The sequence below is a fragment of the Pinus tabuliformis genome, chromosome 6 (genome assembly GCF_031772625.1).
Source record: "Pinus tabuliformis cultivar Carrire ecotype Pingquan chromosome 6, CPIR1, whole genome shotgun sequence".
Classification (NCBI taxonomy): Eukaryota; Viridiplantae; Streptophyta; class Pinopsida; order Pinales; family Pinaceae; genus Pinus; species Pinus tabuliformis.
This window is the reverse complement of record NC_142292.1, coordinates 129,600,627-129,617,899: the sequence shown is the minus strand read 5'-3', so window position 1 is coordinate 129,617,899 and position 17,273 is coordinate 129,600,627. Positions and strand designations below refer to the sequence as shown.

The window sequence follows — 17,273 nt, the reverse complement described above, 5'->3', positions numbered from 1 at the left end:
AATCTGACTATGTCGATATTATTTCTTGAGGCCTTTACAAACATCCTACTAACATAAGTGTTTGATAGTAACAATTGCCTTCCGATACACAAAGGACTGGGAAAACCTCAAAATCTCCCTTGAACCTCTCACTCTACTCATTCAAATGCCAAGCAAGAATACAACATCTGAATTCTGTAAAGTCACTTTACAACTTTCATGATTGAAATGAAAATTTTACACATGAAATACACAATTTCATATCAGAGTATAGAAACTGCAATAATTTATGCCAAAGAAGATGAAAGATTTGCAAAAACTTAATAATTCATGTGCTACTCCAGCAGAGTCTTAGTGAAAATCATATGTCCCACTCCCACCAAAGGCATTTCTCCTTTTCGTTTCTCTTAAATTCTCACCCCATGATTTGGCTTCAGCAATTGCATGTTCACGATCTCGACTGACAGCTAAGACTCGCTTCCTGTCTCTGCTAGGTCTCCCAATTTTTCTAAGGCTATGCCTCATCCCATCAGACTTGTCAGAATCTCCAGAATCCATACCACTACCCTCCTGAGAACCTCGAGACTCATTTAAGGTATTCGAAGCCCTAACACGAGCAGTGTGACGTTTAGGGAAAGTCTCTGCAAGACATAGTTCATGTTGGTTACTTCCATGTCTACCTACTTTACTAGTTCCTTTCTTTTATCCATCAGTATACTTCCTCTCCTTGTTCCTTTTCTCATGGGCATGATTCAATGGTGTATACTGATTATTTTGAACAAGATTCACTGCAGGATCATACATCAGGGTTGCAAAGTAACCAAGATATGTTACTACATCGCCGATCAGGGGTCAAGTGGCAACATCCTCCTAAAGACACATTGCTGCCACAACAAGTGATTGATACATTCCTCTCACGAGATAGAGTCCCTTAAGCTTTGGATGAGCCATCCGTGCAAATTTTTTGTGGTCCTTGAACAAAGGTTGTGCCCAAGAACAAGATTTTTCTCCTTTGCTGACCGAGAATTGTCAATAGCTTTTCTCCCTGTTATTAACTCTAACAAGGCCACTCCGAAACTGTACACATCTGACTTGAGAGTCAGTTGGCTTGTCATACCATACTTTGGTGTACATTATCCATAAGTTCCCATTACTCGTGTGGAAACGTGAGTCTTATCTCCAACAGGTCCGAGTTTGGCTAGCCCAAAATCAAATAACTTTGGTTGACATCCCACATCTAGTAAAATATTACAGGATTTAAAATCACGATATATGACTAGAGGGTTGGATTTTTCATGCAAATATTCCAACCCTCTTGCAGCACCTGCAGCTATTTTCATTCTTGTGTTCCAATATCATGGTTCCTTATCAGGCGGGAGATCATGGAGATGGTTTTCCAGTGATCCCAATTGCATGTACTCATGTACCAAAAGCCTCTGATCCCCATCAACGCAATATCCAATAATGTTAACAAGATTTGGGTGATGAAGTAGACTCAACATCAAAACCTCAACAAGGAACTCCCTGTTTCCCTGAAATCCATTCCTGTAGAGTTGCTTGACAACCACTATCTGACCAATTCTCTCAAGCCTCCCTTTATAATCTTTGCCAAAGCCTCCTTCACCCAATAAACACTCAGGCCAAAAATTATTTGTCACTACAGCCAATTCTCAAAAAATGAATGTTTGTGTAGCAATATGTGGTTCCCCCATCAAAGGGAGGTTCATCTTGATTGTTCCCATGGGAGGACTTCGATCTCAATCTATCTGAAGAGGCTTTGGGAAGATAATTAGAAGATGCAGCAGGGTATTCCTAGTCATATTTTCTCTTAATATCATTGAGTTCAGACCTTTTCAAGTGTTGCACGTCCTTTACATCCTTTGTAGATCCACAACATGGAAAACAACTCATTTCTCTGCTCAGCTAATAGTTAATCTTTGTATGAGTAGAATCCAAGTTCAAGGGGAAACAAGAAAATTCAATAACAGTTCAAGGGGAAAAAAAGAAATCCAATAACAATTCAAGGGGAAAGAAAGAAAGCTAGCAGATCAGAGTGATATCTCTGATCAGGTAAAATTTAATCTCAGTCTGAGCAAAATCCAGTAATAGTTCAAGGGGAAAGAAATATATCCAGACAGCCAGTAGAGCAGAGTGTGATATATTTTTTCCTTTTTGTTCTTGTTTTGTTCGTTTAAATCTTTTTGCTTAGTGTGGTCATGTGTAACTTTAAAAAGGCTACAAACATGTATTCCTTTTCATACTTGGGTTAGAGATGTAAGAGCAGTGCTATTTTCTCTCTCTCTCTTGTTCAATCTTCTTTGTACTTTATGTGTTTTTGACTTAAGGTGCTATGGAGTATTCACCCAAAAACTTCATATATATAAAGAAGAAACGAAATATGTGGGGTGCATGGTGTAAGGTTGGACCATGCTCTTCCATGATGGACTTGGACATTGGAGGTGGTTTACTATTTGCTGCTAGACTTTGTTTGGATGTTTAAAAGGCATTCTTCCTCGAAGTGTTGGATAAGTATGGAGCTTGGTGACTTCATGTTGTTGATGCATGAAGGGAGTTTACGTGCTTGGAGTAGAGTCGGGTATTTCAGAGGAGGTTATTGAGCCCTAAATAACATAGGTTTTCGTGGTTGCTTGCATGGAAGTTTACACTTGACATGTGGACTCTTGGGTTGAGGGAGTGGATATGTAGGTGTGGGAGTCCTTAAGGCGACACATGACCTTGGATATGCATTGTCCTTAAGGAGACACATGACCATGGAGATGCATTGGAGCTTTGGACCTTTGGAGGATTGTTGGACCTTGGGGAGTAGTGCTCATGCCATGGAGGCCTTGCTTGTTAATCATTGTCACCTTTGAGCCTCACACATGTCACTTAGAGTAGAGTGCTTCACATGGGTGGACCTACTTGTGTCTTGCAAGTTTGCTTGTAGTGGACTAGGTCCACTTGTTATTGTAAAGCCCCTTTACCTCTCATATAAATAGAGGAAGGAGTGAGTTGTTATTATAGTTGATCATGCACTTGTGCATATTCCTTTTCATACTTGGGTTAGAGATGTAAGAGCAATGTTACTTTCTCTCTCTCTCTCTCTCTTGTTCAATCTTCTTTGTAATTTATGTGTTTTTTTCTTAAGGTGCTAGTGTTTCTTGGATCATTCACCCGAAAACTTCATATATATAAAGAAGAAATGAAACCCATGAACACAATCACAACCTATCATATAATTCTCCACGCTTTCAAAAACCCTAGATAGGGAAAACCAAGAGAAACCCTAGCTCCACCAAAGATGCTCCAAAAATCAATATTTTTGAATATCTTTTTGAAATATCTTTGGTGGAGCTAAGGTTTCTATTGGTTTTCTTTATCTAGGGTTTTGGATATCTTAGAGCATTATATGATGAGTTGTGATTGTGTTTTTGGATTTCAGTTCTTACACACATATGAAGTTCTCAACTGTCCAAAATTGTGTTATTTCAGATTTGACTTCCAGCTTACCACTGCCTACCATACCTTGTCACTCCTATAAATTGTGTTATTTCAAAGATTTGACTTCCAGATTTTGATAAATACAATGTCCTTAAAAAAATAGCTGAACACTTCCATATTCATAGTTAGATCATATTCCAAGAATATATACATTTGTTGTACAGATCAACAATTGCCTCATGAACAAAAATCACATCACAAGCGGCAATTGAACTTGGTTGGGGAGGATATTAATTTATCCTCTAAAGTTCCTGAGTTCTTTCTGCTGTCAAATCGAATCGAAACTAGATAAAAATCAGATAAAAAAATTGGTTGACAAAAAAATACAAAATTTTTTCAAATTTAGGAAGAAACATACATATTAATGTGCAACCATATGAATCACAACCATTATACAAAAAAATTTCCATTTAACTTGAGTTTTCCTGGAAACAAATTTGCAGGTTTCCCAACCTGAAATTCCTAAAGAACATGTTGTCTTGAAGCCAAGTGTGCACCATATCATAGTTAAAATCTAAAGTCTTTGGCACCATTAAACTTGGCACTAGTCTGAGAATCCTATCCCATACTAAGAGCATATTTGTGTTAAGAGAGTTCACCATGCATTTACATCCACATTTTTTCTTAAGGGTGAAAGTGGTTCTGTGCCACATAAATCTGTTTGAAGGACAAATATCCATATCATAAAACAGAGGCAGTCTTGAAATGCTTGTTCTATAGCTAGAAGTATTGTTATGACATTGTTCACAAATTTTAAGTACTTTGTTGAAGGACTTCAAAAGGATTTAAAAGTGATTTAGTGGGTCAAAATGTTCAATGATGGGTATTATTGTGAGATTATTTGCCCAGCTTGCTCCTACTAAATTGAAAAAGGGTTTTTCTTTTTTTATTGTTTGGGCCAAATATTGTAACATCAGCATTAGTGCATTAACTATGCTAAAAGGTCACCAAAAAATACATAAATTATTCAAATTCAGGAAAAAACATATATGTTAATGTGCATCCATATGAACCACAACCATTATACAAAAAAAATTCCATTTAACTTGAGTTTTCTTGGAAACAGATTTGGAGGTTTCCCAACATGAAATTCCAAAAGAATATGTTGTCTTGAATCCAAGCGTGCACCATATCATAGTTAAAATCTAAAGTCTTTGGCACCCTTAAACCTGGCACTAGTATGAGAATCCTATACCATACTAAGAGAATATTTGTGCTAAGAGAGTTCACCATGCATTTACAACCACATTTTTTTCTTAAGGGTGAAAGTGGTTCTATGCCACATAACTCTGTTTGAAGGACAAATATCCATATCATAAAACAGAGGAAAGCTTGAAATGCTTGTTCTATAGCTAGAAGTATTGTTATGACATTGTTCACAACTTTTAAGTACTTTGTTGAAGGACTTCAAACGGAAGTAAAATTGATTTAGTGGGTCAGAATATTCAATGATGGGTATTATTGTGAGATTATTTTCCCAGCATGCTCCTACAAAATTGAAAATGGGTTTTTTATGTTTATTGTTTGGGCCAAATATTCTAATAGCAGCACTAGTGAATTAACTATGCTAAAAGGTCACTTTCTTGTTAATTTGACCATGAATATCTATTTTACAAAGCAATATTTCTTAGCTTTGTTTATGTTAGTGGTTTGATAAGAACATTTCTACAGTCTCTTCACTGAATTTCTTAATTTTTTTACATTTATGATTTTTGACAAAAAAAGGGCTAACATTTTACCCTAGCTAAGTAAAGATTCTTTAAATAACCTTCTAGCTTGGTTCCTTTTTGTTCCATCTAAGCTTGGAAAAATGTCATGAATTTACAATGAACAATGTAAGAATCTAGTATTTTCTAGAAACAATCAAGCCAGCTCTTTCATTTTGCAAATTACCTACCAGTTCTGGACATATTCTTTGAAATTTCTATGCTGAAGATGTTAGATTTAGGAAATTGATGCAGAATGCACACCTATAGTTCTATTGTTCACCTATTAGACCAGTGAAAATTATAGGCAAACTTGGAAGGGTTGGATGTGACTATTCCAACCATACTCTTATTGGCCCGCAATACATATATTCATAACATATACCTACAATACTATTGTTCACCTATTCAGCTAGTGCATATTGTTGGCAAATTGTTAAATGTTGGACTTTATTATCTCAAGTTCACACACCAACACTAAAGATGCAACATATTGCGTGCATCATTAGATATATTTGAGATTGCAAGCTAACTGTTTAAATAAATGCATGTATAAAACTTCTATATTAGCAAAATATCCATCAATAATTTTTTCTACCATTTTGAGCTGAATTCACAATAGTAGGCTAAAAAGTTTCATTTCAATGTATGGAAATTAGGATATATAAATGTGAGATATATACTCTACATCTTTTGGTTATCTCCTTTTCAAATTTGAGATTTTTTAGGCTACATGTTAATTGTTTGAACTTTGGACTTTGAAGAAATTCCTAAATGGACTTCGTAAATACTCAAATGAATGGACTTCATAAGGTAGTGGTACCATAAATTGTGTTATTTCAAAGATTTGACTTCCATATTTTCACAAAATACAATTTCCTCAATAAATACTTATAGGTATAGATACTTATGTTTAGGATTATATATGTGTTGGAGCGGTTCTTTTATGTTTTACTATAATCTTGATGTTGACAAGCTTTAGCCGACTTTTTTCATCAATTGTTCATAGAATATGCAAAAGATTTCATTTTCAAAATGTGGCAAAAATTACATTTCTCCTGATTTCTTTTTTTATTGAAAATAACAAGATAATCATGTTACAGGAATGAGGTATCCTACAGTCTGTTTCAATTTGTGGATTTTCTTTTCCTCCCATTTTTTTACAAGGATGTAGATTTCATTTTCATGTTGATGGTTTTTGCATGTATCTTATCTAGCCCCAAATGTTGGTAATGGAGCGGATCTTGAGAATTAGTTGTGGACACAGACTATCAGAGGTTAATGTTACAATACCACTTCCACCTGGTATCAAAAAAAAGTTTAATGGTCTGTGGCATAAAAAATAATTATTTAACAGTAGGGTTGAAAGGGAAACCTCACATCTTAGTTCTAAGTCATTTATTTTCATTTCTTAGTTGTAAGTCATCTGTTTGATTTTTAGATTTATCAGATCAATTATTTCACTAATCCAATATGGTTGGCCTGTATTTCTCACCCATTGTTAGTTACTTGACATGGTTGATATAACATTCAATTCTAGGCCACTTTTATTTTGAGTTAGAGATTTTATTGATTAAAAGGATATTCATATTTTGATTGTTTCACTTGGAGCTTGATTTAAAAAAGTTTTGTAAATTCTGCATGGATGTTATTTTTTCAGTGTGAGCTCTTTTCACTAGTAAGGTCAAATGAGTCCTAGAACATAGGTATACAACAAGCACATCTTTGGCGTTTGTTGTGTATATGTTATTCTTTATATCATTGATGGATGGTTATTGATTATGTAAAACAGAGGATGGGAAGGTCCTGCCAATTCTCTTGACAAAACAAAATAAAATGGAGTGGCAGAACTGTGTTTTAAAGGGTGATCTAGAAATCAGTACTTGAAAGGTAGAACTTGAGAATAACAAGCTATCTAATTTGGATCTAGAGACACAACAGACCATGGAAAAAAAATGATGGTATTCACAAGTCTTCCTGGAAAATAAGCTCTAACTGTTAGAGCACTTCCCAAATTTCAGTTATCTGCAATGACAATAGTGACTCTAGCTTTATTTGTATGAATAGCGACTTTGGCCATTGTCCTATATGTTTCCTATGAATGATTTCGATTTTCAAACTCCAACTAGTTTGTTGTTAAACTAATTAAAGCTTTGATGACAAACTTATAATTTTCAAAGCTCTTTTCGAAATCTATTTTCTGGAGAAAATTTGTCTTTTTACTTTAGGTATTGTAGATTTCTACTGTGTAACATGCTATGATATAATTGCCTGGTTAAATAGACAGAAGTGTTGTACAACATAGTCTTTTTTAAATATAAAGAAATAGTATTTCCAAATACAAAGTTTATTAATTAAGAACATCTTTTAGACTTCTTAACTAAGTTATGATTATATTTCGGTAGGGGATTTTGTGTACGTTGATATTGTGTTGTAATTTTGGTTTCTGTTATGGAACAATGGTTAATAAGGAATGTGTTCTTGAGCAGCAGGCACACATTTTATTCTACTATCGACATGAAACTCCATGGTTTTCAGGCATGGCAACAAAAACGTAGATGTCAGTGGGATATCCAAAGTCCATGTTGGATGAATTTAATACTAGTGATGATTTTGATTCCTTGTCAGATAAAGAATGTCACAAGTCAAATTCAAATAAACAGAAGCAACTCAAGAATGAAGGTGAAGCTATTGCTTTCTGTCCAAGTCAAATTTTTTATTTGTTGGTTGTTGTCATGTTTTGAGTGTGGACTTGTGAAATTCCAAATTGCATGTTGGTTTATGTGAAGGGGATATATATATATATATATATATATATATATATATATATATATATATATATATATTATCACATGTCATTCATGGTTTCTGAATATCCTTGTTACATTTGCACAGAAGTTTAGATATCATTCAGATATCTAAATACCAAACAACAACAACATTGATATTTTTCTTTCACTCAACCTATAACATATTGCATATGTCTTCATCAATGCTCTTCTTCCATATTCTATCCACTTAGGACATTTCCTTTGCCATAACCATTAGGTAGGAACCTGCAACTTCGATGTTGCGTTGCTTGTTTAGTAAAATATTGCTGAGACTTTAATTTATTGAAAGTTGTAGAATTTACAATTTATGAAGTTTCAAGGTATAATTTTTAAAAGTATGATTCTTTACAGGGTGCTAGCTCAATGGAAGAGCACTTGCTTTACAAGAAGAAGGTTATTGGTTCGATTCCATCGTGCCCTAACATCCATATGGAATGATGACGATAATGTTTTGTGACGAAGGCTATTTTGACCATCACCAATGAGCTTTGGTGACATTTTTTGACCCTCACCAAAATATGAAATGGTGATGGTCAACAAATGCCACCATATATACACATCAATAGTGATGACCCTCAAAGGTCCTTAACCATAAATCGTTGTTGTTGAAATGAAATGGTGACAGTTGATGTCCTTCATTATAGTCATTATTCGTGATGGACCTTGAATGTCACCACAACACCTATACTTATGGGAATGCGGCTTTTGGTGACGGTCAATGAACATCACCATATATATGCATCAATAGTGATGTCCATGAAAGATCCATCACAATAAATTGTTGTTGTTCATATGAAATGGTGACGGTCACTATCTGTCATTATAATCAATATTTGTGACAGACCTTGAATGTCACCATAACACCTATACTTTTGGCGACACCACCTTTGGTGACATTTAGTTTTGGGTGACCGAGGGTATGGTCCGTCACCATTGCTCATGTGAAATGGTGACAGTCGCTATCCATCATTAGAAATCATTATTGGTGATGGAATTTGAATGTCACTACAACACCTATACTTTTGGCGACGCCACCTTTGGTGACGTTCAGTTTTTGGTGATGGAGGCTATGGTTCGTCACCATTTCTCATATGAAATGGTGACGGTCGCTATCCATCATTATAAATAATTATTGGTGACGGACTTTGAATGTCACCACAACACCTATACTTTTGGTGATGCCACCTTTGGTGATGTTCACTTTTTGGTGATGAAGGCTCTTTTGATCGTCACCAATGAGCTTATGGTGACACTTTTCGCCCCTCACCAATGTCCTTTTTCTTGTAGTGAGGATTAAGCCATTAATCCCCCCACTGTGTCACTTTAGATTTGATATTGCGTAGAATTTAATGGCATAGAAAGATAGAGGTATTATGTAGGAATAAATGGATACGCAAGTACTGAAAGGATTTGAAACCTTATTGAACAAGGATTTACAAGATATGAAAATAGAAGCTAGTGTTATTTTATCTATGTTCCAATAATAGAGCTAAAATTTTTATTTATTGATCCCCCCTAGAAGTAGAAATAAAGTAGTGCATGATATTTTCAAATATTTTGATGATGATTGGATATGCACCTCCCAAGAAAAGAGTATCATACACAAATTGGGAATGGTTGATCATTTTAACACCCCTAACAATTCAAAGACTAGGAAACATCCCCTTTTCTCTTTCATGCTCTAAATTTATACTAGGAGAGTTAGCCATTAATATGTACAACAACAGAGAGATGGGGAAACCTTGATGCAATGCTTGAAAAGCTTTGAAAAAACCATTGATATTCCATGTGCGGATGAGGAGGTCTAGGGGACAATAAAAAAAGAAGAGGACCAAGTATTGAGCTTTGGACAACAACCACAACATTCTGGTACATTAGGTATGAAGCTATTCCTTACTCTATCAGATGCATTGGGAATGTCTAGTTTAATGACCATACATATTTTCATTTCTTGTTTTACTAGAGTGGATAGATTTGTGGACTAATATTATATTGTCTACAATCTTCAATTGTCCTAGAAATCCTCTCTGATTATATATAATGAGCATAGGGATGATGCTTTTGGGTCAAGTAGCAATAATCTTTTCAGATGATATTGTATAAAGCATTACACAAAGAGATGGACCTAAAATGGGAAAAACATGATAGATTAAGCTCTTTAGTTAATAATGCTAGGATATCAAAGTTGATGCCTCCCCATATGCAAGAAAACTTATGAACATATTGAATCATTCAGATCAGGTCCACCTTAATTATATCCCAACACTTCATATAAAAGTGGATAATGAAACCATATATCCTTGGCGCCTTGTCCGGGTCTAATGATTTTACAACTCATATGACTTCATATTCAAATATTGTAAGCATGAGATGCCAAGTGATTTATTTCTACCAGTGTGATGAGAGCATCTTCCATCCTATTCTCTTTACCTTTGATGTACCTAATCTCGAAATCAAACTCACAGATCGTGGCCAACCATTTAGCCTGCATGTCGTTCAAACTCGGCTAGTCAAACAAATATCTCAACCCAATATGATCACCGATCAGTACAAACTTCCTGCCAAGAAGATAGTGCCTCCACATCTTCAATGCATGTACGATCGCTACTAACTCAAGATCATGTGTCAGGTAGTTTTGATCATGGTCATTCAGCTTCCGTGACTCATAGCATACCACCTGTCCATTCTGCATAAGGACTCCACCAAGTCCTCTCTTGCAAGCATTTGTGCATACTACAAACTCTTTGTCTAGATATGCAATCTGTAGCACTGGGGCATGTGTCAACAAATGTTTAAGCTACTCAAAACTAGCCTCACACTCCTCTGTCCATTCAAACTTCTTACCTTTCCTTTGCAATGATGTAATAGGATAAGCAATATGTAAGAAGTTCATGATGACCCTCCTATAATAGTCTACCAGACCCATAAAACATCTAACCTCATCCACACTCTTAGGAGCTACCCACTCCATGATGGATCTTATCTTTTCTAGATCTACTACAATGCCCTCCTTAGAGACAACATGCCCTAAGTAGTGTACCTCACTTTGAAAAAAACTACACTTGCTAATCTTAACATACAACTGATGTTCCCTCAACAACCCCAACACTGCTACTAAATGCTCAACATGTTCTTCCTCATTTTTATAATATACCAGTATATCATCAATGAACACAATAACAAACTTATCCAAATATGGGCACAACACATTATTCATCAAGCACATAAATGTAGTTGGAGCATTAGTTAAGCCAAATGGAACTACAACAAACTCATAATGCCCATACATGGTCCTAAACGCAGTCTTGTAAATGTCCTCCTCTTTGATGTGTACCTGATGGTATCTGGATCTCAGATTGATCTTTGAGAACATTATTGCTCCCTTTAGTTGATCGAACAAGGCATCAATCCTCGATAAAGGGTACCTATTCTTGATAGTCACTTTATTCAACTTCATGTAGTCAATGCATAATTTGAGAGTTCCATCTTTCTTCTTCATAAACAATACCGGTGCACCCCAAGGTGATACACTTGGCCTAATGTATCCCTTGTCCAACATTTCCTTCAACTGCAACTTCAACTCAACCAACTCAGGTGTGCTCATCTTGTAAGTGTAGAAATTTTGAATAATATAACACGTATTCACAAAGATTATCCTGATTATGCACTATTGTGGAATGCATGCATAATACATAACCTCCTCTACGTTGATCATAAATTTTGTGGAATTAAAAACAATGAAACATCAATCGCATGCGCACATTAACACAGTACGTAACTGGGGAAAGCATACAGCTGAAAACCCCCAACTATCTGTATATTATAATGATAGAGAACATGTAACAATACATAGTACAATACTCCTCACAATTACTCAGTACTATCTCCACCTGCTACACACAAACTAGCTCAGATCTGAATCAAGTCACAGGTTCAAATCTCCTCCGCTGTTTGCCTGCCTCTACTGCGCAATCCAATGTGAGAATGGGAATGATCCAAGCTCGTTTTCCTTGGCTTGTATTGTGCAATCCTCATTGGCAAATCTCTACAATTGCATGTGCAAAATCTCACAACTGATAGCAGTCTCACTCTTTCACCCACCTGTAACACTTGTCTCCACTGAACTATCCATGCACTGAGTTAACTGATGTATTCTTTAGTTGATTTATGAGTTAATAATTAGTGAATTAATTAATAATTAATTCACATCACTCATCACTAGTGTATTTGCAGTTAGACTAAATACAACTAGTTCAACCAAGTCAAACTGAACACAACTCCATCAACTCCTCAATCAACTCCACCAAACTCAATCACTTGAGTTCTAACTGAAGTCCATCATGCAATAACTCAACTGACCCATAAGAAAAGCGTATTTCCTTTTGGCAGTTGCATGTGCCACATCCGTAGCTCGAACTGAAGTGCTCCAGGAGGATAATGTAATGTTTATAGTCCAAATATTATTAAGAGCTAATAATATTCCACTGTTCTATTTTTAGCTTGGCAGTCTAAAAATAGACTCCGCCCATATGTCTATAAATAGAAGTCCATATGTTTTTACCAACATGACCAATCATCCACAAATAGCATCCTGCAACTCATAGACCATGATCCATATGTCTAAAAATTTTCTTCCCTATTAATGAGAAATGGGATATGCTCTAGCACAGAGTTTTCTACAACAATGAAAATAGAACCATATTCCATGTAAATATCCAACAGTGCTTAAATGCTACAAATTTGATCCCATAATATCTATTCAAGCACTTTTGCATCGAGAGTTGTGATTTTTATAATGTTTTTATGCCAAATCATGGATCTAGAATGATGACGAATTTTTTTCATATTTTGATCCCTTGATACGAGCCAAAAAAATATGGACTTTATCAAATTGAATTTCACTTGATAATTCATTAAATGGTTTTGGGTTTAATAATGTGTTATCTATCGCCGAAATATGATCTAGACCATTCTTAGAAGAAGAATTATCATTATGGTTATTTGTTAAATCCTGATATTCCATATAATTTGATTCTATTAAACATGAATCCTTATGACAAACATTAGGAGGTACCATAGAAAGACTTTCAGATGTAAGATTCTCTCCTAATGCTGATGGTTGAGGAGAATTAGATTTTTCATTTAAAGGTTCAATAGGATCGGTTGTAGAATCAATATTTACTTATGGTGATTCCTCTTTATGTTCGCTATAAGTTCTTATATTATGTTTTTTAACAACAAAGGTAAATTTTTAAGTTCAAACCTTCCTAGGGGGTAAATCCTCATGACGAAATCTGTAGCATAATAATATAAATCTATCAGAAAATTTGCTAACATTTTCATTGTCATAGATTGTCAAGTTATCAAATTCTAGACACAATTTATCATAACTATAATTATGTTAGGCATAAAATAATACCTCCATGAAATGGTTCCAAGAGTGAATGCATTTCTCTAGTAGCATCTTGTACCACCCTTGAATCCTTCCATGAAGCATTTGAGTAAATAGCCTGCAAATTTCATTATCACTAGTGATGTTGAAACATTTGCATTTATGTATAAACTGATCAATATGATCTAAAGAAGAAATGGAACTCTCATTGTCATATTGCAATTCAGATATGGATTCAAGTTGTCTCACGGGTATATCTGTTATGAAACCAGCACAAGAAAAGATAGAAAAGATAGATCAACGCCTTAGAATTCAGCTTCTTTGAGGGGGCAACCTCCTTTACATTACATAAATGAACAATTCTGTGATGATACAAATGACAAAACCTTTTTTCTATATATAGGAGACTAGGGAGTCACAATATAATCCAGCCGACCTAACAATAATAATATAGAGCCACAAAAATAACAATAGAGGGATTCTATGGGGCACAGAAATAACAATATGGGGGTAATAGGGGCACAACAATATAAATAAGGGGTATAACTACAATAGTAATGGGGTAATCACTAGTATTATAGGCACCCAACATGCCCCTCTCCTTCAAAAAAGTGTTGTCCTCAACGCTTGAGTAGTTCTGGATACTTCTGCATAAAATTATCATCCTCCCATGTGGAATCTTCAGCGGATAAGTTCTTCCACTTGATAAGATACTCTGAAATTGATCGATTTCGTAGCTGTCGAGTTCTTGTTTCTGTGACTGCTTCCGGTTCCAATATAATTTTTCCTTCCTCGTCAAGTTCTGGAAATATTGTTTGAATTGGGAGCTTGTCACCTATAACCTTCTTTAAACATGAAACGTGGAAAACTGGGTGCAATCGAGAAGCTGCAGGAAGCTCCAATTTGTATGCCATAGTACCAATCTTTTGCAACACCTTGTACAGACCATAATACTTTGGTGATAATTTATTATCCTTCTTAGCTTGCTTTAGGGACATTTTCTTATATGGTTGTAGCCGCAGGAATACCCAATCACCTACATCAAAACTTCTTTCACTGCGATGTTGATTTGCCTGTTGTTTCATTCTATTTTGTGCCAACACGAGGTTATCCTTTAAGAGTTGGAGTACTTGTTGTTGATGTTCGATGTGATGTTCCACTGCCTGAACCTTAAAATTTTCTCTTAAATATGATGTGATGGATGGTGGTTGATAACCATAAAGTGTCATAAATGGAGTCATTTTTGTTGCTGTATGGAAGGAAGTGTTATACCACCATTCAACCAGAGGCAACCATTTGACCCATTGTGTCTGTTTATCAGATACAAAGCAACGAAGATATCCTTCCAAACATTTGTTTATTATCTCAGTTTGCCCATCAGATTGAGGATGATAAGATGAGCTATGAGCTAACTGAGTACCAAGACAAGAAAATAATTCTGTCCAAAAATTTTCAATGAAAATGGGATCTCTGTCACTTACAATAATCTTTGGGTTTCCATGTAGCTTTTGAACTATTTCCATAAATGCAGTAGAAACTGTACTGGCTTTAAATGGATGTGATAATGCACAAAAGTGTGCTTACTTGGTAAGTCTGTCAACTACCACCATGATGACACTCTTTCCCTCAGACTTGGGTAAACCTATGATAAAATCCATTGAAACCTCCTCCCAATGTTGGCTTGGAATGGATAAAGGTTGTAATAGACCCGCTGTCTTAATTGTTTCAACTTTATTTTGTTGGCAAACCAAACATTCCGCCACAAACTTTTGAATATCTGATTTAAGGCCATCCCAAAAAAATTCCTTCTTAACCTTGTGGTAAGTTTTTAAAAATCCTAAGTGCCCTTCTAAGGGAGAAGTGTGCAATTCCATAAGAATCTTTTGTTTTAGCTGGGAATTCTTACAGAGGTATAAGCGATCTTTGTACCATAACGAATCATTTTTCCAGCTAAATGTATCAGAAGTACTGGAATCTTGTTGTAGCTTTCGAATAAGTGCCCACACTTCTTCGTCATTCTTCCATTCCTCCCTTGCTTCGTTTATCCAATCTGGTTGGATAATAGAAATGGCACACAACAATGCTTCCACATCCTCATCCTTTCTTGAGAGTGCATCTGCCACCACATTTTGCTTCCCTTTTTTGTAGATGATTTCAAAGTCATAACCCAACATCTTTGTGACCCACTTTTGTTTCTCTTTAGAGGATAATCTTTGTTCTAAAAAGTATTTAAGGCTATCATGATCCGTTTTTACCTTGAAGTGTCTTCCCATTAGGTAGGGTCGCCATTTCTTAAGTGCATGGAGTATTGCCAACATTTCCTTCTCATAAATAGCTTTGCTTAAAAACTTTCCCTTGATTGGACAACTTTCAAAAGCAATGGGTCTTTCATCTTGCATTAGAACAGCACCAATTCCATTTCCTGAAGCATCACATTCCACAATAAAGGTTTTTGTGAAGTCCGGTGTAGCTAAGACCGGTGCTTGGCACATTGCCTCTTTAAGATGTTCAAAGGCCTTTGTTGCTTCCGGAGTCCATGAAAATGAATCTTTCTTCAATAATGTTGTTAGAGGTGCTGCTATTCTCCCATAATTCTTAACAAACTTGCGATAATACCCTGTCAACCCAAGAAATCCTCGCAGATGCTTTATGGATGTGGGGATTTTCCAATCCTTAATGGCTTTAATTTTTCTAGGGTCTACCTTAACTCCTTCATGAGATACAATATGACCCAAATATTCCACCTCCTGGACTCCAAAGAAACATTTGGATCTTTTTGCATATAATTGTTTCTCCTCCAATAGTTGTAGCACCCTGTCAACATGTTCAACATGATCCTTCCAAGACTTGCTGTAGATTAGTATATCATCAAAAAATACTAACACAAATTTTCTAAGGAATGGTTTGAAAATTGAATTCATCAAACCTTGAAATGTTGAAGGTGCATTGGTAAGGCCAAAAGGCATGACCAAAAATTCATAATGACCCTCATGAGTTCTAAATGCCCTTTTCAGAATGTCTTCAACCTTCATTCTGATTTGATGATATCCCGAACGAAGATCCAACTTGGTGAAGTAAATTGATCCATGCAATTCATCCAGTAATTCATCAATAACAGGAATGGGGAACTTATCTTAAATAGTGAGCTTGTTGAGCTCCCTATAATCCGGACACATGCGCCATGATCCATCCTTCTTGTGCACCAATACTACTAGAGCTAAGAAAGAACTTTGACTCGGTTGAATTATACCAGCCTCTATCATTTCTGCAACCATACGTTCAATTTCACTTTTTTGAACATAGGGATATTTGTACGGCCTGATGTTTGGAGGAACACTTCCTGGAATCAGATGAATAGCATGATCATGATCACGCATAGGTGGGAGACCCTTGGGAGTCTCAAATACCTTGGAATGATTTTCCAGGACTTTTTGGAGATCTGGAGAAATAGATGATTCCAATGTGGAAACATCTAGCGAGCATAATTGTGCAATTACACCTCTTTGCTCCTTTTTTAGAAGCTTTGTCATACCATGAGAGCTGATTATCTTTCCTGGTTTCCCTGCAATACCCCTTAATTCAACTTCCTTTCCTTCCGTAGAAAATTTGATGAAAAGTTCTTGAAAATTAAAAGTTATTGTACCCAAGGATTGTAGCCATTGGACTCCTAGTACAACATCCGCACCCCCCATTGGAATGGAAATCATTGGGCTAATCAATACACATTCTCCCATGGATAACTTGATATTATGGCACTTTCCAGAGCAATTTATTGTTCCTCAATTTGCAATCATCACTTGACACTCTGGTGCTGGATATAGGAAGCAATTCAATTCTTTTGCTACCCTACAATGAATAAAATTG

General features: G+C 35.7%; 1 pseudogene; it reads right to left on the bottom strand.

The window, feature by feature from the left end:
- Positions 1-849: 849 nt before the first annotated feature.
- LOC149257694 (serine/threonine-protein kinase PBL27-like) lies at positions 850-1,691 on the bottom strand (annotated as a pseudogene).
- Between the last annotated feature and the right edge of the window lie 15,582 nt (positions 1,692-17,273).